A 23,881-nucleotide genomic window follows, 5' to 3' on the forward strand; every position below is an offset into this window, starting at 1 on the left:
TTCTTTTATTTATTTATCCTTTGCTTTTAACCCGTTATCCCTCCTTCACAGCACAAATACTCAGAAACAGAGATGCCTATCTGAGTCTGTCCATATCTGTCCAGCACCGACCCTCACACACACACACACACACACACACACAAGCCTTGATCTGAGCTCTTTTAAATGTAATCCGCCACACACTGTGCCAAAAGTGTGCACATGTGACTGTGTCGATGTGTGACACGTAAGCTTACAGTGAACTGACAATGATAGTACACTTAGACATAGATTAATTATAGAAAATCAATGTGTGCAGATCGCCTCCGGCAATGTGCCTGCATGTCTGGCTGGATATTAAAACATTTCGCTTTGCAAATGTAGCTAAGACAGGCGGCTGATGTTTTAATGGGAAAGAGATTAATGGCTCTTTTGACAGGCTCTCTGAGACGGTATCAGTGCTTTTGTGGCCCCTGCTGTGACCCATCTCGTATAGACGAACAGTGCTATTTTAACTTGCACTGTTTATATCTAGGCATGATAAAGGTCTGATTTTTGTCAGTAAAGACACCAATATTGAAATATTAGCCAACAACTTTTTTTTTTTTTTTTTTTGTAAAAACTGATATGAGTCATTGTAATATTTAATATGTGTTATAAATCTGTTATTGCAATGCATAGTTCCGACATTGAATTCTGTTGCACATATATTATGTGAACAAAAACAATATATATATATGGGTGTTTTTGACCCATAATTATTTATTTTTAAATTAATTTAATATATTTTTGGAGTAAATTTAGAAAAACAAAAAATGTATAAACAATCTTTATTTAAATGATTTTTAGAGGTATAAAATAAATGTCACTAAATTAATTATTTTTATTTTTATTTATTTATTTTTTTTATAGTAGAAAAAAGTGTATTAGATATTTTTTGAGGTGGATACAAAAAATCAATACCTTTATGATATTTATTTTATGCTAAATATATATTGTACTTAATCTTTATTCAGCCATGTGGCACATTGCACTAAATTTGTTTTCTTTCGTTTTCATGGAAAAGTGAAAGGAGACTGTACCCGTTTACATCAATAGAAGGAGGTCTGTCCGCAGGGAAATTAATCTCTAATGTTAGCTTAACTGAACCGGGAAAATCCACTGCTGTAAAAAAAAATATAATCTCAAGCAACCCTGCAAATTTAAGGCATCTGATTATGCCCCTAAACACATTACAGGTCAGGAGGGGCATCGTGCAGCCCTTAGGCGAGTTGCCTCAAATGTGACGATTGATTGATTATCATGATAATTAGTTTGAAATGATTATCAGGATATAATAATCACTGCGTTCACCCCCTGCCTCGTGCTGCATTTTAATGCTTTCTTGTCCCGCCGTATAATGCGCCTCCATCAGAAAGGGCCTCTGGTTATGGAGGCGTAGTAACAGGGGCCTCCCGGTCGGGTCCTCAGGGGCGGGGGGGCCCCATTGATGAATGATGACCCAAAGGAGCCTGAAATCAGAGAGAATAAACAGGGGGAAGAAGAGAAGAGGAGAGGGACATGGGAGGCTGGTAACTATCTGTAGCGGAGGGCAATTATACGGCAGGCCAGGCAGCCCCAGGGGCAGCAGATCTCTCTGAAGAATGCAGAGGGGTCCTGACCACCCAATACACTCACACAAACACATACGGTGGGACCGATGGGAAAGGAACAGAGAGCTTTTGCTGTCCATGTTAAAAATGTTTCCTCCTTTTTCAAGAAAACTTGACAAGCTATTTTTCAGAGTCTGATCTGAATGGCAATCGCAAAATTACCCTTCATAACGACTCCTTCAAAGCACATTAAATGTTTTAGAAGTGTCTCTCCGTCTGCTAGTAAACACAGATCTAAGCGATTTGAGCACAGAACAGTTAACTAGTTTTGCGTCTGAACGCTTTTAACAACACCATCACTTCAGGAGCTCGTTTGAGGGAAAGCGATTCCACGCTGAAACATGCCAGTTCAATTAAAACAGAAAGTCATGCACTCCAGCGCTAGACGGTCTGAAAACACGGGGACGTTAAAGATGTTTAGCCTTTTCAGTCACTACGAGGGGAAGAGGGCGGTGTAGAAATAATATTTGTGGTTTTTAGCATGACTAGGAGAAGACTTAATGATAATATCCCTTCTCGGCCCCTGGCTCGCTTACGTTTTAATGGCCCCTGACTGACAATCTTTCTCTCTGTGTGGGTGTGTGCTTGTTGAGGTGGCATGCTATTTAGAAAGATACTTTCTCTTATTTGAAGACAATGATCAATTATAGGGCGTGTATGATAGTTTAGATACTTTTTCAGGTGTGTTAGCTAATAGTAGTTCAAATGAAATCAGAATTGACCTACAGCAATCTATCATCAGAATGCAATAACACTGTTTTTCAACCTCTCCATTCCAGCTACCTGTTATAAAGAGAATGCTAATCCCAATCCAATCAGTTACCTAAGAATATATTCAAGTGCATTTGTTTCTAACTGAATAATCATTTAGCTAAATAATGACAGAAATTAAACAGCTGTTCTATGTTGATAAATGTAACGTTGCAAACTTAACACAGTGGAAACACGTTTGTAACACAGAATGACACAGATAGTATAAAGATGTTTATTCCTGCGTCATGAGTCAAAACAAATGAAAGGATACAAGCACTGGGCCTCATTCATGAAACATTCGTAAATATATGAGTAAATTCTGAGTAATTTACACGTAAACCGGATTCACAAATACTTCGTAAAGTCAGATTTGATAGTTAAATGTGTGTATGTTAATTAATTCCAATAATTCGTAAATAGGGCTCGCATGCGCGCTCATTCACAATTAGCATATTTCTCGCCTATGAATTACAGCTACGCAAATTACGTATCTAGGAATGGTGTGGAATCCTTTTAATTCTCAGGTTTGGCAAGTTATATTGCATAAATGCATAAGAGACTAATAGGCTATATGCCTAACAATAAATTAATAAATTAACGTGTGTCCACCAGAGCGTTTTTAGCATAATGCCTGGTGCTCTTCTGAAAACGACCAGTTGGTGGTGCTTGACAGAGCTTTGGAGGCACTGCATTTTTCTGGAGTGACGCGTTGTTTGCTGTGATTTGGAATATTCACGGTAGTAACATGTTACGAGTATCTTATTTTGAAGAATATTACTGAATATAAAAATGCAGTAACCAGCAATATTAACTTCTGCATTGTTGTATTGTACAAGTATGACGGTTGGTAAATGTAGTGTTTGTCCCGCCCCTCCTCCACTGTGATTGGACGGCTGTGTAAAAGGGACAGTGACGAGCTCTGCGTTTTACCCAAAGTTAAAGAGTAAAAAATTAAAAAAACAAAGACAGGGCAAATTAACTTGTTAAATATCATTATAATACATAGTGCATAAAAATGCAGTGTCATCGGTTTGTCTAAAAGAATACAGAACGTTTTAATGTTTTATGCACCATTTACACGTGGTACGGAGCAGGTGTACATTTATTTCGTACCAACTAACATTTTCAAAATACGAACATTTTCATGAATCCAAAAATTTACGTCAGAACGACTTTCCGAATGATTTACACAAAAATTAGTTCTGCTCGTGTTTCATGAATGAGGCCCATTGTCTTCTGACTGTCAATTTACGGCTTTTCGTCTTCGAAGAGCGCACACACACACACACACACACACACACACACACGCATAGATACCCGTACATGAAACCACAGAAATATGTGATGGTTGTTTGTGAGGGCGGATTCGAGACATTTTTTATCTGGCCTCTTATTCCCAAAGGCATCTCCTGTCATACTATCGCTCCTCTTTGACAAGAACAGAGCACAAATGTCTCTTTCTGCCACATCTGTGGGAATTGTCCTTTCCAGAGCAGAATGCTGTCATTATCCCCGATCTTCCCAGCGTCCGCAGGACTAGAGCCTCGGATACAGTGTGAAAAGTAAAATGTGTGTGTGAAAGAGCGCGATCAGTGATTGAGGACGGAATGATCCATTGTGGACAGAAGCCGGTCTGTGACGGCGCAGCTCCTCTCGGCTGTGCTGGAATTCAAGTGGGAGCGAGTGAAGAGGGACGCAGAGCAAATAGAAGGCTGCTGAATGAGCAGTATATTAACTATTTAAAACGGCATCACTCTAGTTTCTCTCTATGATGTCTGAAGGGAACTTTCCTCAACTGTCTGCGAACAAAGACTGGATAAAGTGGCTCGCTTTGTCTTTAATCAAAGTCCTCTTCTATTTCTCTGAGTGGGTGTTCATTAATTCAGTTGTGTGAATGAAGTCTGAGTGAATATAATAACATGCGACCAGGCTGCTGTTGACATGGAAACCCTTTCTAAAGACGGTATAGGTTTGGGGTGCCCTTGTGGTAATGGTGGTCTGAGACCCTCTCATGCTTTTTCCGTACGGGGGATGCATTTGTTTTTGCTGTCTCCGAGCAGGGACAGCTGTGTCCCCAGGCCCTGGACTGGAACTATGTGTGCAGTGGCCCCAAAACTATTTGAACACTGAACTCCTAAAATGTCAGTGCATTATGTAACGAAATATCAAACTAAATGGCATTTATTTGAAAGAGAGATAGCACAAACACAGTTTGCAAGCATGTAACAGAACATTAAAAAAAAATATATATATAAAAAAGATATGGGACCTGCCTGTTGTTGATTAATATCAATTGTTTCTTAGTTTAAGGCCATATTTCTGTCTGACACAAGTATATCCTGCTTAAAAATGTCACTTTATTGATTGAACGCTCCATTGTAGCAGGTTTTATTCATGAGTAGTTTGGATGTAATTCTAACAGTGTATTTCTGTGCGAGTAGGATGTGTTTTGATAGCATAGCAAAGCTGCTACACAAGTTAGCATGTTGTCTGAATCTAATTTTGGCATGCTGGAAATGTTCCAGCTCTTACAATCCCAGTGACCAACTTTAGCTGCTTTCAGATGCCATTCTATTTAACTGACCTCATTTCTTAGCCGTGTCAGTATTCCTTGATAAATGGTGTTTTTGAATCACTCTTATCTCTTTGAATTGTGTTGTCGCTTGCATGCTCACCACTCCGCCGTCTTGCAAAATCCCTTTCAAAAGCAGATCGAGCTGAAGTTCACAAACAGCTCGTTTCTCATCCTATTGTGGTGCTTGTCACCTCAGAAAAGAGCCCAAATCCCTGGTTTGTTTAGGAGATCATGTGATAAATGCTACGGTGCTATAGCGTTCAGGATGGCTGACCTGAGAGTGCACTGCGGAGGCCGGACTCCAGCGCTGATCATGCGCTTTCACAAACCTTTTGTTTGCGAAAGCTTCCTAGCTATATTTGCAAAGAAATACTAATCATGATGAACTGCTATTATCTGGAAATGAGGGTTATGATGCTATTGATCTTCTCTTTACTCTGAAATGAGGGCAAACAGAACTGAAGTAAGATTACGCACCCGATGAATCCTCAAGGAAAATAATGCAATGTCATTTGTACTGTATTTTGTGTAGTGCAGAGCTATTTTGATCTACAGTACAGTACGATTAGACAATAAAATAGTACAGTATGAAAGATGATGCAACCCCTACAATGTGGTCTTGAGTGCCTTACAACATTTATTACATAATAACAACATTAAGGACACAATTTTGCATTAAAACATTGTTTTATTAAACAAATTCATTAGCTCCATAAACCTGACATGAAATAATAGCAATAATAGTTGTTGTGTTTTTTTATAATAGTACACTCTATTAAACCTTTATGCAAAATTTATATAAAAAAAACTCAATTTTATTCAGTTCATTGCAATTGCTGATCTTTATTTAGCCAAAAAGCAAGATGAAATTCTGTTTGTAAAGTAAATGAATGAGATCTTTATAACAGCATTTCAGACTACTTATACATAAAATGCATATAAATATCAACTGTCACTCAACCAATTACAGTACATGTTTTAGTAAGATGATATTTAAATGCTTAGATCAATGCTCTGTAGTTTCTATTGTGTGCAATGATAATTGAGAAATGAACAAATAAACATTTCTCATATTTTGATACACATATTTTAACACTGGAAAAAAAAAGAAAGAATTGATAATCAAGCAAATCTAATTTGTTCATCTTGAAATATTATTACAAATATAAAAATCGGTAAAGATTTTACAGCTGTGTGAACCACAACAAAGGGGCATGTTTTTACAATTATACTAAAAGACCTTTTACTTGCTAATCAGTCAGATAGCAGAGAGTCAGATTGTGTAATTTAGATGAAGATTTAGAACAAAGTTTTGATCATGTTGATCATTAGAAAGTTGCATATCAAATTAGATGCTTTAAATATGAGGCTTTATAAGGTTAAATATCATCGTTGCAGCAGGTTAATAGTTGCGGTCTATGGGTGATGTGCAGTGATATGCACAGGTGTTGCACACCATAATTATTAATACATGATGAATTTTAGCATGACTGGAACTTTGCATTAACCCATCAGTGTGCAGAACTGGAAATATCTACTTTATATATTTTTTTATGAACCATTAATTACATTTTACTTATAATATGTCATATTATTCAGATGTGATTTTGCAGCTTTAAATGGTTGTTGACAGGGAAACTGTTGACAGAAATTTGTAATTGTTGTCAGGAGGAGCTGTATGTGTTTGTCCTGTTTTCCATTAGCAGTGTGTGATGTGTCTGTTTTGTTGGACCGCACACATGAGCAGATAAATCCCTCTTGAAGCTGAGTGTTGTTCTAGAGGAATCCAGATGTGTGTGGATGTGCGGGTGGAAGCTGTGGCACACATGGGAGAGATTGTGTAGCAGTGGGAACAACTCAGGGTCACTCGCAGCCTGAGCCCTTGATTTTTCACAGGTTCTCTGTTATCAATGAGCCAAACTTCACACACACATCCGCAACCATTAAAGCCTGTGTTTCAGAGTGTCACTTAACTGTGTAATAAATGGTTAGTCAGTGTTAAATTCTAAATCCCAAATTAGTATTTTAACAACAGCAATAAAAGTTATAATAATAATAATAATAATAATAGATTAATTATTAATGAATAAAGTTTTTGTGTTGAAGTGGGTGGATTTTTTATTTTATTCCATTTATTTATTTTACAGTGATATACATCAATTTATACCAACAAAACAATTTTTTTATGGGTAAAATTGGGAAGAAATAAGGTAATTATTGCATGTCACCACTTTTTACAATATAAGAAAACGGTTAATTTAAAAAAAAAAAAAGAAATGTTGTAAAAGTGCTACAAGGAAATTTTGGAGAACCTTATTTTTTTGAGAGTGAAGGAATCTGTAACTAGTCTTAAAATCCTGTTAATCGTTAATTCTTTAAAGTTAATATCCAAAAGCAAGCCTTTCATAAAATTCACTTTATGAATTGTACCACATCAATAGCACAATTTCACTCCATGGCATGGTGCTTTTCATATTTTTTTACTCCTGTTTTCCCAGAAATTTGTAAAAATCCAGTTACCGAACAAAAGCAGCCCTTGTTCGGGGGAATAACGCAACATAAAAACAAAGGCCGTGTGGATGGAATTAGTCAATAAGAACATGGGGAGGTTTAAAGTTCAGCTTCCACTAAGCTTTCGCAATTCGCACCCTGATTCAGATATGTTAATAAAACAGGGATCCACCCCCCTCCTCCTTTGAGGGTTTAATCTTTATTATGGTGCATTACCCCACCGCGAGCGCTCTGGTCCTGCCTGGCACCGCAGAGCCGCTCCACAGACCTCAGCCGCTCAAATGAACTGTTAAATAACTCCACCTAATCCCGAGCCCTGAAACAATAAGTGCTTGGAACATCCATTTTCCATCCATCAATCAAGCGCTTAGGCTTTGGAGATTTATCATTAATTATACATGTAGAAAGTGGCGGGCACAATCCCGCAAAGAAGGCCTGAGCAGGAGGGAATTGAGAAAGAAAGGAGTCTACATCACCCTCTATCGCCCAGTCTGACTCAGATGAACTGATTTCAACAGTTTGTTTCCACAAGAAAGCTGTTTATTTGATCCAAAAAAAAAAAACTATTATGTCTTTTTTGGTGGGTCTTTGTTTAAAAAGGGAGCCTTTCCAGTGTGTTAGCATGATTTTTAGTAACTTTTTGTAAGATTTTAAACATTCTGTCAGATGAGCATTGCATTTAAGTGCATTTAAAGCTAAATAAAGCCACATTTTAATAAATATAAGCCTCCAGGGATGTTTTACCATGCTCAAGGTAGTGAAACTACAATGTGCTTCTTAGAATTCTTTGGAATTTCTACAAATATCCAATTTCAATGATCAGTTTTTAGTATGTAAAATTATTGTTGTATTTAGTATTCAGTGTGTAACAGTATTGACATTTAAAGATTGTTCCCTATTGATAAACATAAAACATACGTAGAGTACTAGACATTAACTTGCCCTTGAAAAGTTAAATTATTTGAAAGTATTATGATGTTGTTTGAGTTTTATACTGTGTGTGTGTGTGTGTGTGTGTGTGTGTGTGTGTGTGTGAGAGTGTGTGTGTGTGTGTGTGTGTGTTTCTTTAAAACACAACAAAATATTATTGAAACATAATGATTTCAAATGTATTCGAAAGTAAAGCTATTAATTTGACATCATTACAAAGTGCACTTTTTAAAAGTCTTCTAAAGTGTGTTAAGAAACAGCCATGAAAGTGTCTCTCTTTAAATCACTTAAGTGGTCTTTTATTTCAATGGTATTATATTATCTGCAAGTACAGTCTTTAATAGCATACTTTTGAGATTTGAAGTATACACTACAAGTGCACATACCCTTTGTTGTGTGTGTTGTGTGTGTGTGTGTGTGAGTGTGTGTGTTGTGTGTTTGTGTGTGTGAGTGTGTGTGTGTTGTAAATGCATTGTAAATGCATACAGGATTGTAAATAGAGTGAATAGAGATATATTGGAAATAAACTTTAGCAGTTTTTACACAATAAAAACATGTATATTTACTAAAAAAGAAGGGGGAAGTTAAGGATTAAGCCAAAAACTGCATTTTTATGAGGAAAGAAGTAGAAAACATATTAATAAAATAAAGTTTAAAGTTTAAAATTAGCATCATCTATTCATGTGAAATTATTATTATTTTTTTTTTTTTACGCCTTTGTGTGAGTCCCGTTTTGTGGAATGACCCAGATAAAGAAGAGTTATTTATTTAATGAAACAAAAGCCCAGCTTATTTTGCCTCTAGGATGGAAACATTCAGTTATGCAAATGAACAGTTGCGGCCTATTTGTTAATTAGTACATAATGATCAGCGGCGGTTACACATTACGGCGTGTGGTGAGATAACCTCGTGACTCTCAGGGTGCGAAAGGCCTTCATCACTGCCTTCATCACCACAAACACAGATCGTTTAGTGGCACAAACAGCAGGCTTCATTAAATAAAGCATCGCGGAGGAACAGGACGGTCTGAATATCCGCCAGTCATTAGGATAATTAAAGAGGAAAAGCAATTGAGAAAACAAGGTTGTTAGGCTGTCACCCCTAATTAAGCCAATAAAGTGAAGAGGGGAGAGAGTGTCGTGTTAATTACTGACTGCTCGTCGAGAGGAGGCTTCGACACTGGAATTATCTGATTGAGAAACAATGATTAGCTGGAGCAGGGGGCGGAGGGGGGAGAGATGCTCGGGACAATACGGCAGTCTCCTGCCTTTCACTTCATCCCCAATAATCCCTTCATTCTGTGAAACAGCCCATTCACATTTTATACAGCTATGATGAAAAGAGAATAAAGACCATGAAGGGTTTTCAGACTCAGCGGTTAAGTCGTGCACCGTAGCATCATGAGTATATAGGTAAAAAAATATCATTTGATTTCCTCTGAAGGTTTTTAGAATCTCTGTACCTCTCTCTGTCTCTGTAGAACAAATAAATGAATCAAGGAATACGGACCGGACACAGAACACAAGCAGATGGAAAAAATGCAAATACCCCCCTAATGCAGGCATTAACATATAAAATGTGCTATTACATGATGCGATGCAGAACATTAGTCAGGAAATCACAAAGACCCCGGTGCAATAATTCACAATACAGACAAAGCACCGCCATTTATTTTGATCAAATCGCTCCTGCAATTCCACCTGTAAGGCCTTCCTACTGTATAATTTTGTGTGTGAGTGTGTAAAGGTGAAATGTTATATTTGTAGGCCTTTTTAGCAAACGTGAAATGAATGTAACATGCAGTGGTTTTTTTTGTCTCACTAAACGCACACTGCAAAAATGATATGATATTTTTTTCTTGTTTAATATCTTAAAGGGATAGTTCACACAGAAAATTAACTTTCTGTCATCATTTACTCACCATCAACCTGTCTGAGTTGCTTTCTTCTCTTGAACACAAAATAAGATATTTTGAAGAACTTTGGTAACCAGACAGTTGCAGGTCCCCATTGACTTCCATAGAAATAAAAAATAAAATTGAATACAATTTAGATGGATGGATGGATGGGTGGATGGGTGGGTGGGTAGGTAGAGATAGATAGATAGATATATAGATAGATAGATAGATAGAAAGGATCATTTACAACTTGTAAATGATGAAATGCATTTTCATTTTGGGGTGAACTGTCCTTTTATACCATTAAGTTTCTAAAGTTAATGTGTCTTAACTTAGGAATGTTTAGACATTTGTACTGAAAAACATGATAAAACACCAAGAACATCATTTTTTTGCAGTGCATGTATCACAGGATTTTCCAGGTGCTCAAAGCACACGGTTTGCCGCAATCCACACCTTAGTAAAAGTGCCATAATTTACAAGAAAAGATGATTAGTTGGTAAAATTTTCATCTTTGATCACAATAATGCTTTCTCGGAGTTATCAGCCCCTCGTAAGCTGCTTTACCACCCGTTCCCTTTTGTCATTACGTGGGATTTGATTTAAGATCTTGCCCATAATGGCAACAGCGGCTTGACAAACATGACTTCTTAGCAGGTGATTTGCGTCAAGTATTTTCTGAAGCAGCACATAAATGAATTAGCAATAAAATGGACTTAGAGCCCTAATAGCAGGGGTGCCCATTATTGCGGCTCTAATCACTAAAGAGATGCCATTCAATTGCCTGGAGAAGGCACGTTTTTCCTCGGATTTCATAAAGTAACACGTTTGTAATGGAAGGCGCGCTGCTTGAGCCGAAGCGCGGGAAGCTTTTCGGTACATGTGAGTTTTGATTACCGCTGGCAACAGGCTCTTAGCTCGCGCTGGAGGCAGGGGCCGAGCTGAAAGGGTCCCAGCGTGCGCACGCTGCCTCTGAAATTATGGCGGCCCAGAAAGTGCATTTATAGTGCATTTAATCAGCGGCCGACTTTTTGATAGTCAAACAATAGTTAATTACAGTAGCACCTGCCTGAGAGGTCGGGGTGGATCGTTGTTAATGAGGGCCGTGTGGCGCCTGCATCTTTTCCCGGAATATATAAAACTCCAGGGATGCACCGCATGGCTTCCTCGGCCCGCCACTTCCACACGTCGCTCACTGTGAGATGATTGATGGCAGAGACGGGGGAGAGAATGGAGAAATGGACTTTGATTCCATCTCTTGTGTTTGGAGAAATTATATATCTTTGCTCTCAACTTCAGAGAGAGAGAAAGAGAGAGAAAAAGGGGGGTGGAGGGAAGGACGGCTCGCTTCCATAAGTTGGTTTAATGTTCATTTTCTCTTCATTTGTAGTCCATTTCCTCCATTTTTTAGTAAAAATAAGTATTTAAAAGTACGAAACGTTATTCAATTTATTTCAAGGTCAGTATCATTTGCATACATGAAACCATTAAGTCCAGTTACACTCTAATTTAATTGATTTTATGTTAGCTTTAAATGTCTTTTTTCAAAATTCTCTTACATTTGAATAATGAAACCATCAAAATATCATCTGTATAAGATAAACTACCTTTTACATTATTTATTTAAATACTTTTTCAGCAAGGATGCATTAAATTGATTAAAAGTGAAAGTGAATATATTTATATATTTATAATGCTGCAAACCATGATTTGATTTCTCATGGATTTCTGAAGGATCATGTGACACAAGATTGGAGTAATGATGCTGAAAATTCAGCTTTGCATCACATAAATACATTGCACTTTAAAATATATTAAATTCAAAATATTGATGTTTTTATTGTATGTTTGATCAAATAAATGCAGCCGCGATGAGCATAAGAATAAGAATAAAAATGTAAAAAGATTAAAAGTAAAAATCCTACTGACCCAAATTTTGTAGATTTTAGCGAAAAGTTTAAACTGTGTTAAATAATTTTGATAACTTTCAGGTTGGGGAAAGTCACATGCTTTAAATATTGTATATTAATTAATTTTGTACAATACAGTGTTACCTTTCTGTTGACAATTTACTACATTGCGACAACACTAGTTCAATAGCGTTTTTTGTAGTAAGACCTTAAAGTGTGCTTCGATACGAAACTTAACTTTCAAAAAATATATGTAAAAACAAATGAGAAATATTCACTGAAATCAATAATGTGACAACTTACCCCTTTTCCATGTGTGAGGATCTCATGAAAACTATTTTAAGAGCCTTCGTAGACAATGTGGTTAGTGATAAAAAATGAGCCCTTCTCCCCTTCCTGTCCCCCCAGGGCTGGAGAAAATGAAGAGAGAATGGCTAATAAAGGCCAATTTGATAGTGCGCACATCATGTCGGCCGCCCCAAAGCAAGATGCGCTTGGCTGGACACCAGATCAAAGTGTATTAAAGATGACCTCTGTGTCAAACATGTTGATCAGAAAGATGGTTAAACGACTGCCAAACACATACACACATTCATATTAACTCTGTCCAAAAAGGGCAGCCTATTCCTAAACTCAATGATTAAATGTTTGCATGTTGGTTATGTACTCTTTGCTCACAAACCCTGAGAACGCGTCCTGCTGCTGTATATACGTCCATGTGTTTGCGCTGGAGTGAGATATTAGCCATTCTTTCTTCTGTCAGTATACTCTGACCTCTCTCATTCATTCATGTTTCATTTGTTTGACCCTGATCCCCCCCCCTTTCAGACCCCCGTGCGGTGCTGTAATCTATTTTTCTCTTCTCTATTGGTAAGCATATTTGCCATAGCCAATCAGGTTGATTGATCATCAGCAAGGCCGCAGGTTTGGCAATCAGCTGGGTTGTCCCGGCCGCCGCAATTTCCCAACAGACACGCAGAGCTTGACAGCACAATAAACTGGCTATTCATCAAAGTGTCCCGCTCTTGGACATCAGGTCTGCCCTGGGGCGGACTCTCGTACCCCATAAACTGCCGTGCGCCGCTCTGAGGGCCAGCGGCGAAGCGTATGAGTGTACTCACCTCTCGTACAGTAGGGTATGTTTGTGTCTGTTTGGGCAAACACATATAATGTATCATTGAAGCAAGAAAATTCCTTACATTTTTGGGGTATTTTTACGTACAAAATGTTCCATAACAAAAAAAAACAAAAACACATGTGCATTCCTAAAACACCAGGTTTGTGGCGTGAGATTATTTTGCATCTAGCATTTAGCCATATTAATCAGCATGTTAAGTGCATTTCATAGTAAACAATGCTATAATTGAAAGAAAAAAAAAATTGTCGATGACAATAAAAACTTTGAAACTTTGGAACTAGTTAAATTTGTTTTCTGCTCGTTATAAGAGTATTTTGATTAGTATATACATTGTTTAAAATATAAAACATCTGATATTACCATTTATTTATTTAAAAAAAAATAGCTGACACCACTGCTTTGGCTCTCAGGGCCCAATATCCTCATCTTTGAAATGTATTTTATTTTATTTTATTTTATTCATTCATTCATTTGTTCATTCATTCATTCATTCATTCATTCATTCATTCATTCATTCATTCATTTGTTCTTTTGTTCGTTCGTTCGTTCGTTCATTCATTCATTCATTCGGTTCATTCATTTGTTCAGTTCATTCATTCATTCATTCATTCATTCAGTTCATTTCATTCATTTGTTCAGTTCATTTAATTCATTCATTCATTCATTCATTCATTCATTCATTTCATTTCATTTCATTTCATTTCAGTTCATTTCAGTTCAGTTCATTTCAGTTCAGTTCAGTTCAGTTCAGTTCATTGAAGAACCATAGAAGAAGAACCATTTTAGGTTACCCAAAGAACCTTTAAGTAAACTTTTTTTTTTTCCCCATAGTGTGAAGAACATACATAATATTTGTGTTGTTGTTGTTGTTGTTTTTTTGTTTTTTTATCTTGCAGCGAAAGGGTTCCATAAATGTTAAAGGTTTTTGGTGGAAGCATAGATGCCAATAAATAATCTTTCTTTTTAGGAGTTTGGGTTCGGGACGACATGAGATGAAGAATTATTCCTTAACTCTTAATGTTTCTGACTGTGTGTTCAAATGTAAATGCAGGTGCAGCTATTCTTCTACAGGAAGTCCTTCAGTGATACTTCCATGCAAATGATTCAGCCTTAAAGCAATATTGACTGAATGGGACAGAAGATGAATGATGGCTCTAATGTGATATCCACACACAAAGAGGTCATGATAATAAAACATGTATCAGACGTCTATTACTTACACACACAAAGACACAATGTTCAATCCAAACAGAGCTGTAGGGAAGAGCAGCAGTCAGCGAAGAGCGTGCTTCTCAAAGCATTGTTAGAAAATGGCCTAGGTGAAGCGTAGAGACAGGAAAGTGTGTGCAGAAAGAAGATACAGAGGGTGAGAGCAAAAAAAAAAAAAAAAAAACGGGGGGACACAAGAATCTGCCCCAGGAAAGTGTGTGCAGAAAGAAGATACAGAGGGTGAGAGCAAAAAAAAAAAAAAAAACAGGGGGACACATGAATCTGCCAGCGCTTGCACACTTAGAGGCCCGTAGTCAAGTCAAAAGTGGCTCCACTGACCTGGTCAGCAAACCCAGTCAAATGGAGCCGTTGCTCTTCTGCTGGAAACTAATAAGATCTTAAAGCACACCAGCTACAAGCTCCAGTCCCCTCTGATCCACAGCAATGCATCACAAATCTGAACCCTTAGAAAAGGCCAGCATGTTTACTGACTAATAAATGTACCGATTAGAACGTTTCTTTAAATTAAGTAGTAATTAATGTTTTGATCAAATAATTAAGCAATAAGGGCCATGTATTACTAAAATGAGTTGGTTTTCAGCCTATAGCACAACCTGGAGTGATTTACGGCTTTTATAACATAAGTTACTTACTAACTAACTAGCTAAATAAATAAATGTCTCAAAATTCCATTTATATTTAGGTAAAAAAAAAAAAAAAAAAAAAAAGTAATTTTTTTTAAAGCATTGTTAGAAAATGGCCTAGGTGAAGCGTAGAGACAGGAAAGTGTGTGCAGAAAGAAGATACAGAGGGTGAGAGCAAAAAAAAAAAAAAAACAGGGGGACACATGAATCTGCCAGCGCTTGCACACTTAGAGGCCCGTAGTCAAGTCAAAAGTGGCTCCACTGACCTGGTCAGCAAACCCAGTCAAATGGAGCCGTTGCTCTTCTGCTGGAAACTAATAAGATCTTAAAGCACACCAGCTACAAGCTCCAGTCCCCTCTGATCCACAGCAATGCATCACAAATCTGAACCCTTAGAAAAGGCCAGCATGTTTACTGACTAATAAATGTACCGATTAGAACGTTTCTTTAAATTAAGTAGTAATTAATGTTTTGATCAAATAATTAAGCAATAAGGGCCATGTATTACTAAAATGAGTTGGTTTTCAGCCTATAGCACAACCTGGAGTGATTTACGGCTTTTATAACATAAGTTACTTACTAACTAACTAGCTAAATAAATAAATGTCTCAAAATTCCATTTATATTTAGGTAAAAAAAAAAAAAAAAAAAAAAGTTAATTTGTTTCTACAGGTGTTGTACAGCGATATACAGTACTGTTCAAAATGGATCGGTGTGATTTTTTTATTTTATTTTTTTCTTTAATTGAAAAAAAAAACTTAATACTTCATATTTTTATTTAGTAAGGACAATAAAGATATTTAAATTGTTACAACAATGTATATTTCAAATAAATGCCATTATTTTAAACTTTCCATTCATCAAATGATCCTAAAAAAGAAAAAAATGCACTGCTGTTTTCAACATTGACACTACACAGAAATCTTTATTTGAGCAGCAAATCAGCATATTAGAAGGATTTCTGAAGACTGGAGTAATGATGCTGAAAATTCTGCCTTGCTTTCACAGGAATTTCATTAAAAATTTTTCGTTTGAAATTGTTATTTTACAATATTGATGTATTTTTGATCAAATAAATATGTCCTTGGTGAGCACAGGAAACTTCAAAAACTTTTGAACGGTAGTATACCGTACACAGCAGCTCAATAGACAGGTGTTTTGTTTCAGAATCATTGTACATTTCCAGTTATGATATAATTTTTTAGGAACAATCAAAAGTGGCATTCTCTAAAAACAGTGGACTTTCAAATGTTTTGAAAGCAGTTGTATGGAAATGAATGCAAAGTCAGGAGACTTTGAACACTAACCTGGCTGCCATTTCCTTGTTTAGTACCAGAGGGCATGCTGTATGAGCAATCAGGATATGGGGGTTATCCTGGATGACCTGCCTATTGAGTCCCATTCCTCATATGAGCGCTCAGATGTGCTCAACAGGGAAGAACAGGCCATTAAAATGCCTTACGGAATATTGCTTACTGTCATAGAGATGTTGTTCCAACTCTATTCAGCATGCTAGTCTGCACTTATTATTTTAAACTGGGAAACAACATTGTTTCAATCATTGTTTTTTGTTTATTTTTAGTAATGCATTAAATAATACATAGGGTGCAATTTGAGCATAGGAAATTGTACTAATTATTGAATCATGATGCTAGGAGAAACCGGGAAACAACATTCAATTGTATTGTTTGTTTTTGGGGTTTGTTATGAATCACTTGTTTTGCTTTGTTTTGTTTTGTTTTGCTTTGCTTTGCTTTGCTTTGCTTTGTTTTGCTTTGTTTTGTTTTGTTTTGTTTTGTTTTGCTTTGCTTTGTTTTGTTTTGTTTTGCTTTGCTTTGCTTTGCTTTGCTTTGTTTTGCTTTGTTTTGTTTTGTTTTTTGTTGTTTTGTTTTTTGTTTGTTTTTTTTGTTTGGTTTTGTTTTTATTAATACATTAAATAATATAGGGTGTAATTTAAGCATGGGAAATTGCAATATGAATGCCATCACTTGTTTTGGTTTGTTGGTTTTTAGTAATGCATTCAATAATATATAGGGTGCAACTTGACCTAAGAACCATGGTAAATTTTATGTCCTAAAAAAATTATTTTGGTAAGTGCAATGATAAAGTTTCTTCAAAGTTTCAATATTTGTATTTGGAAATATTGCATAAAATATTGAAAGTTTATTTTTTATTTTTTTTTAATAATAATACATAGGGTGAATATTGATCATAGCTGAAACATTGTTAATTTTATGTCCTAAGAATTATTTTGCCAAGTACATTGGTAACTTTCTCATATTTGGCAATATTTCATAAAAAGAAAAAAAAAAGTTCGATAAATTGCATGTAGAGCAATACATATGTCTTTCCCAGTTATTTCCTCAACAGTGTCCAACAATGAACAGGCTACATTCTAACACTAGAATATTTAAAAACGAATGTCTAGCATATATTCTGAAGCCTTGGTGTGTGGGGGTCTCTGGTAGGTGATCTGGGGTCAGGACCCAGCAGGTTGACATGTGCTGAAGAATCTGTATGTTCACAGCACTCGGGGCCATTCTCTCTCCACTTCCTGTGGTCTCACCGGGAGGAAAGGTCTGTTTGTGTTGCTACGGAGACATGGTGAAAGGCGCTGGGACCTCCCTCCTGTCGACTCTCCTCCAGAGCTGCATATTGTTTAAAAAAAAAAAAAAACAATTTCCTCGCTCACTGAGGGGAAAAAAAGGAAAGCGAAGCGGCCGTGTTTCAAACAATTGCAGGAGGCTACAATTAGTTTGTGTATTATGATAAGGCACAGCAAGGCAAGACGGGGAAGGTGAGCTCTCGTCCCAAGCCCCCTTAACAGTTTACTTTGCATTAGACAGCAACAACACTATAAACAAACGTCACAGTGAAGGGAGGACGAAACCCTAAACCCCTTGTTCACTCCGACCTCCATCGCTGCTGTTTACTTGCATCCGCGGAGGTGAAAAGTCATCGTGCCGTCACGTTATGACATCACTTTCAAATGTGATGCTTACGGCTCGACTAAGCACAGTTTTGGCGCTCCAGCTGAAGGTTCTGACTCTTGGATGTTCAGTTGGGTTTATTTGTGAATTTCATTGAGTTTGGGGACTTAATGCTTTGAATTTTTGGCCTGTATTGAGTTAAATAGTTTTTCGTGTAAATAATATTATTTTGATTGACGCGTGTGTGCGTGTGTGTGTGTGTGTGTGTGTGTTGTGAAAGGCAGCCGCTCTGCTGCAGGAAATCATGCTGTGCACAGGCGCCCTCTATTGCCAAAGCCCAGTGTGTGTGTGCTGGATTCGTCATGGGGACTGAACCACTATGACTTTTACAGTATAAAACAAGCACTATACTAAAGCAATGTGCCATAAAAACAAATATGCAGTTCTGCAGTGCAAGTAAACAAAGCACATCTCCCCTCTGTTTTTTCTGCGGTGTTGAATGAACCATCAGCGCCGGATGCAGTCGTGCACTGTGATGTATCATATTTTCATGCTGAATGTCTGTAATGGACTTACAGTATCCCAACAAATTCAGATACCAAAAACTAACAGCTACAACAGGCCAGCGAACACTCTCTGGAACAATGACAGAGATGTAACAGAGGATGTTTTGGATAAAACTTGCGTGTCTAAGCAGTGTTACGCTTCAAATCTGTTTAGACAACTGCTGAATGTTTGGCTTTCCCCCGCTGCGCCCTGAAAACGATACAGTGAATGTGGCTCTTACAAATTAGCCCCCCTTAGCTACCATTCAACACTTTCTGAATTCAATGAAGCTGCCTGACAACTCAGACAGCCTGCGCTCGCTTCAAGAGATGCTCTTCTTCTCTTCATATTATGCGAGTATTCTTCAAATATGAACAGTGGAGCATTATTGGAAGAATAGCATTGAGGAATGCATGTCTCTGAGCTGTTAATTTCTCCACAAATCCCTGTGTATTTATTTATTTATTTATTTATTTGTTTGTTTGTTTGTTTTTAAACAACTATAAACAATCCTAGGACAACTTATAGCCCATATGGTCCTTATTTTTGTTGGTTTAATATTTATTATTTAACTAAAATTAAATCATATTCAGAAACATGTGAATATATATTTTTGTTTTACATATTTAAAAAAATTAATATTTTTAAAATCTAAGGGCTAATTTCATAAATATTCTCACTCTTTTTTTATGTATTTATTTGTTTGTTTATTGTTTGCTTGTAGCAAAGTGTATTTATGTATTACTTTGTGTACTTTCTATTATTTAAAATCTTTATTGTCTATTTTATTGGTTTTATTTTTAGTTATTACCGTTATTTTTGATATTGATTTATTTATTTATTTATTCATTTATTTATTTATTTATTGTTTGCTTGTAGCAAAGTGTATTTATGTATTGCTTTGTGTACTTTCTATTATTTAAAATCTTTATTGACTATTTTATTGGTTTAATTTTTAGTTATTACCGTTATTTTTGATATTTATTTATTTATTTATTTATTCATTTATTTATTTATTTATTGTTTGCTTGTAGCAAAGTGTATTTATGTATTGCTTTGTGTACTTTCTATTATTTAAAATCTTTATTGTCTATTTTATTGATGTTTTATTTTTAGTTATTACCGTTATTTTTGTTATTTATTTATTTATTCATTTATTTATTTATTTATTTTTTGCTTGTAGCAAAGTGTATTTATGTATTGCTTTGTGTACTTTCTATTATTTAACATCTTTATTGTCTATTTTATTGAAGTTTTATTTTTAGTTATTACCGTTATTTTTGTTGATTTAATATTTTTTGTGGAATCAGAAAAACAGTTGGCCTATGACATTTTTGATCCTAATAATAAATACTGGCCTTAATATTTAGAGAATATTTGTAAAATGCAGGTGCTAACTTCAACAAAATTCTCATTCTATTGAGTGATTGATTGAAGCGTATTATTTGTGTGTTTATTTATGCATTATTTAATGTACTTTCTATTCTTTATTACTCTAAATAATTTACAGTATTTAGTCCCATTATTTTATTGATTTAATATATATTGTTTTATTAAAATGAAATCATATATTAATTTTTCCCCCAATAATGAATGCTAGCCTTAATATTTAGATATATGAATATTTGTAAAATCCAAGGACTAACTTCATCTCGCTTTTATTTTCTCACTCTTATTCATTCATTCATTCATTCATTCCCATAATTTTTATAAATGTGTTTTTCCTTTTGGTTCAGACTTTTTTAGTTTTAGTTTTTAATTCATTGTGAAAATCGCTGCAGAGATTTATGTCAAAAATGCTGTGAAGGAATGACTGGTTGCACTGATACCTTCATGCTCAGCCCACACGCAAAGTGAAGGTTACAAATGCTCTTAAACGAAAGAGGAAATTGAGAGTTTAAATCGTTGCTGGATTTTTTTCTCTGTCTGTGCAGTAGTATTATATTGCGAGATGCAGGTCTGTTTCGGTGTGAGGGAGATTGAGAGGCGTGAGAAAGCCATGTGAATTTCTGCCCCCTCGCATAATAGAACCTCTCTTTTATCAGCTCTCGCCTCAACAGCATTTCACCCACTGACATTTCACCGTTTCTCTGCGGCACCTGCTGTCCATGCCAAATCAGCTTTATTTCCCCATCTTTTTCCTCGTCTACATGTCTGCAAAAGTAGCTTCGGACTCCCCGCGTTCTACTCGATTTTGTCGTGTTTAATATCTCGAATCAAGGTATACTTGTTCACGTTCAGCAATGTTGTTGTGATATCAGTGCCGTTAGCCGCAGTCCAAAGTTGTGGTTAACTCTAGATGGTTCTTCTTAGTTTGGGGAAGGAGGAAGTGTACGGGGCAGGGAGAGGGAGGTAGTTTTGAGCAGGGGGTCACTGAAGGTTTTGTTAACCCTTTAACCACAATAACGAACGTCTGCAAACTAGTCAATTGATTCCAATTCAAACTGCATTTCATTTGGTCATTTGGTCATTTGGTTTGTGGTCTGGAAGGAGAGATTACACACACACACACACACACACACAGAGTCAGTGACTGGGGAATTGCTGTATAGGGCTGCATGTTTGCATCTGACGTAGGAATGCATTATTTATACTAGCATGATGTTAGTGCGGCCGCTACAACACGTGTAACTCATTCAGATGCCAGTAAAATTAGATATGTGAGAATGTTGCGATGAGCCTGACAGATATTACCGAGATTTACAGTACATGTGCTTCTGAGAGAACAGTAGCAGACGGCAGCATTAAATGAACTGATACATCTGTGTTAGATATATATCTTGCGTATCCCAGCAGCCCCAGCAGCTGCCGGGACTCTGATAGAGTGATAGACGGAAATCAGACACAGTGAAATAAGCTGTAAGCATGCTGAACACATCGACAGGACCGTCACATTCTCATAGCTTCACATACAGAAATCTGGTGCCGTGACCCGGATCTGAGGTCGATCTCGAATCTGAATTCCAGTTATTAAATGTTACTGGCAGAAACATTTCTAATTTTTTTCCCCCACAAATTTTAACGACTACACTTTTCATAAATGATAGCTTGATCCAAAAAAAATATATATATTAATAATAATAATTTTAATGTAAAAGTCTGTAAAAATGCTACAATAAAACACTCAATTTTTTTAACTGTAGATTTAGGTTAAATCTGTAAAAAAAATACAGTAAATGTTGCTACTGAAATGTTTTATGGTAAAGTTCTGGCAACAGCCTTTCCTTTTGAAACAGACACATTTACCAGGACACATTTTTTCCTCTGTATGATAAATGTCACCCTGTATTACAGACATCTCTGAAAGGGAAATGCCTTGTTCCTATTACAAACCCTTTTGTATGGATTGTGTGAATTTTTACATGCATTGGGAGTTTAGATCTGCATTGAACATGTTGTTAGTTTAGAAAATGTTTATGAACATCTGCCAAACAATTCACCACCCTTTACAAAAAAGAATAGAAAGCAGTCATCAAGCCGTTAAAGGTGAGTTTACCTCAGGCTGGGACATAAAAAATGAAATCCGATCACCACATATATTTATTTGACCCTTTACCTTTATCAGTCCGACACTATTAAAATGTAAATGTCATCTTTTTGGTGGAGGTGTGAAATGAGGGAGCCAATTATTGGATTCTTTTTTTGGCCAAAGTGATAAAGTCAGCAGACTTTATGCTAATAATTTGGCTTCCTCGTAGCGCAGTGTAAGGGCAGTGATGCGTTTCCTTTCCTCTCTTCCCTTGAGGTACCGTTCCCTCACAGTGGTGCGAGTAATTGAATCAAGTCAATACCAATGCACCCCCCCCACCCCCCCCTCCGTCCCGACTTCCCTTCCCAAATCCCCTCACCCAAAAAACCTGACGTCTGCTGCTGATGAGAGCCAGATGTGAGAGCCAGTGGGCCCATATAGCGGCCCGTGTCTTAAAGGTCCAGCATCATTCTGATGAAGGATATATCTTCATTGAGGAGATGGGTCGCCCATTACCTCGCCGAAGGAAATCGAGGCCCACATGTGTGCGGTTGAGCGTGTGCGTCTGCGTATCTGTGTGCGCGCCCCTTGTTTTATGAACAGTAGAAGGTGGCTGACAGCCATCCTGTTTCTGGCAGCTTGGCGGGTCTGGATCCAATCCCGCAGTGCTCATTAAAGAGCAGAACCATCTCTACACCCATCCTTTAATGAAACACTGGCAGGGTGCGTGTGAGGGGGATGAAGGGGGGCAGGACGGGACAGGTCGGGTCACTTTTCAGCAGATGTGTGCTGGAGCACAGGCGTACCTGACCCCGATAGCCAGAGATTTACAAATCACAATTTACCGTTTTTGTTAGAACTCATAACACTCAGAAGAATAAAAAACTGCAATACCACTGTAATACCAAGAACTGCATCAGTAACACCAGGAGTTCCTGCACCAAATAGTGCCATCTCAAAAGAACAATTCAGACAACTTTATAGCTGAAGTGACTGACTTTTTTACTGAATACAAGTGCTTCAACAAAAACACAAGCCTCACAATTCTGCTTTTAAACCCATCAGCTTTCCATTGGAAGTGCATTTCTATACACACTCAGGCCATTTTTTTTTTACAAACTAAGGTGCAAGTCAATTTAATTTTCTGTGGCAATCAGTGCTATTTTAGTATTAATGAAATTGTATAATATTTTTTGTTAATAGTTTGAATTATATTAAATTATTTATATATATATTTTTTTTTTCACTTTAATTTAAAAATGTTTAGTAATTTTCTGTTTTTGTCATTTGTTAATGTTTATTTTTTTTTAAATCATTTAACTTTTTTTAAATGTTAATAAAAAACTATTGTTTTATATTAGTTTTAGTTTATTTATGTGTAGTTATTTTAGTACTATAAATTAAACTAAACAAAAATGAGAAATGTTGACTTTGCAACTAGCTGAAATAAAATACGTTTATTTTATTTTTTTTTATTTTTTTTTATGTTGTTGTTGTTGTAGTTTTAGTTAATGATGATAACCCTGGTGATCAACCCTGGATGAAAATATATGATAATGCTCCTTTCCTTTAATCTGATGTTATTAACCCATTTTAAACTTTAATTTATTGATAGATAGACAAACAGCCAGACAGACAGACAGACAGACAGATAGACAGATAGATAGGTAGATAGATAGATAGATAGATAGATAGATAGATAGATAGATAGATAGATAGATAGATAGAGATAGACAGA

General features: G+C 36.4%; 1 protein-coding gene across 1 annotated transcript in view; it reads left to right on the forward strand.

The window, feature by feature from the left end:
* LOC107691061 (PR domain zinc finger protein 16-like) overlaps positions 1–23,881 on the forward strand; it is a 132,349-nt gene that overhangs the window by 49,967 nt on the left and 58,501 nt on the right. The gene's annotated exons all lie outside the window — the stretch shown is intronic.

This window comes from Sinocyclocheilus anshuiensis, unplaced genomic scaffold, assembly GCF_001515605.1.
Source record: "Sinocyclocheilus anshuiensis isolate Anshui unplaced genomic scaffold, SAMN03320099.WGS_v1.1 scaffold158, whole genome shotgun sequence".
Taxonomy (NCBI): Eukaryota; Metazoa; Chordata; class Actinopteri; order Cypriniformes; family Cyprinidae; genus Sinocyclocheilus; species Sinocyclocheilus anshuiensis.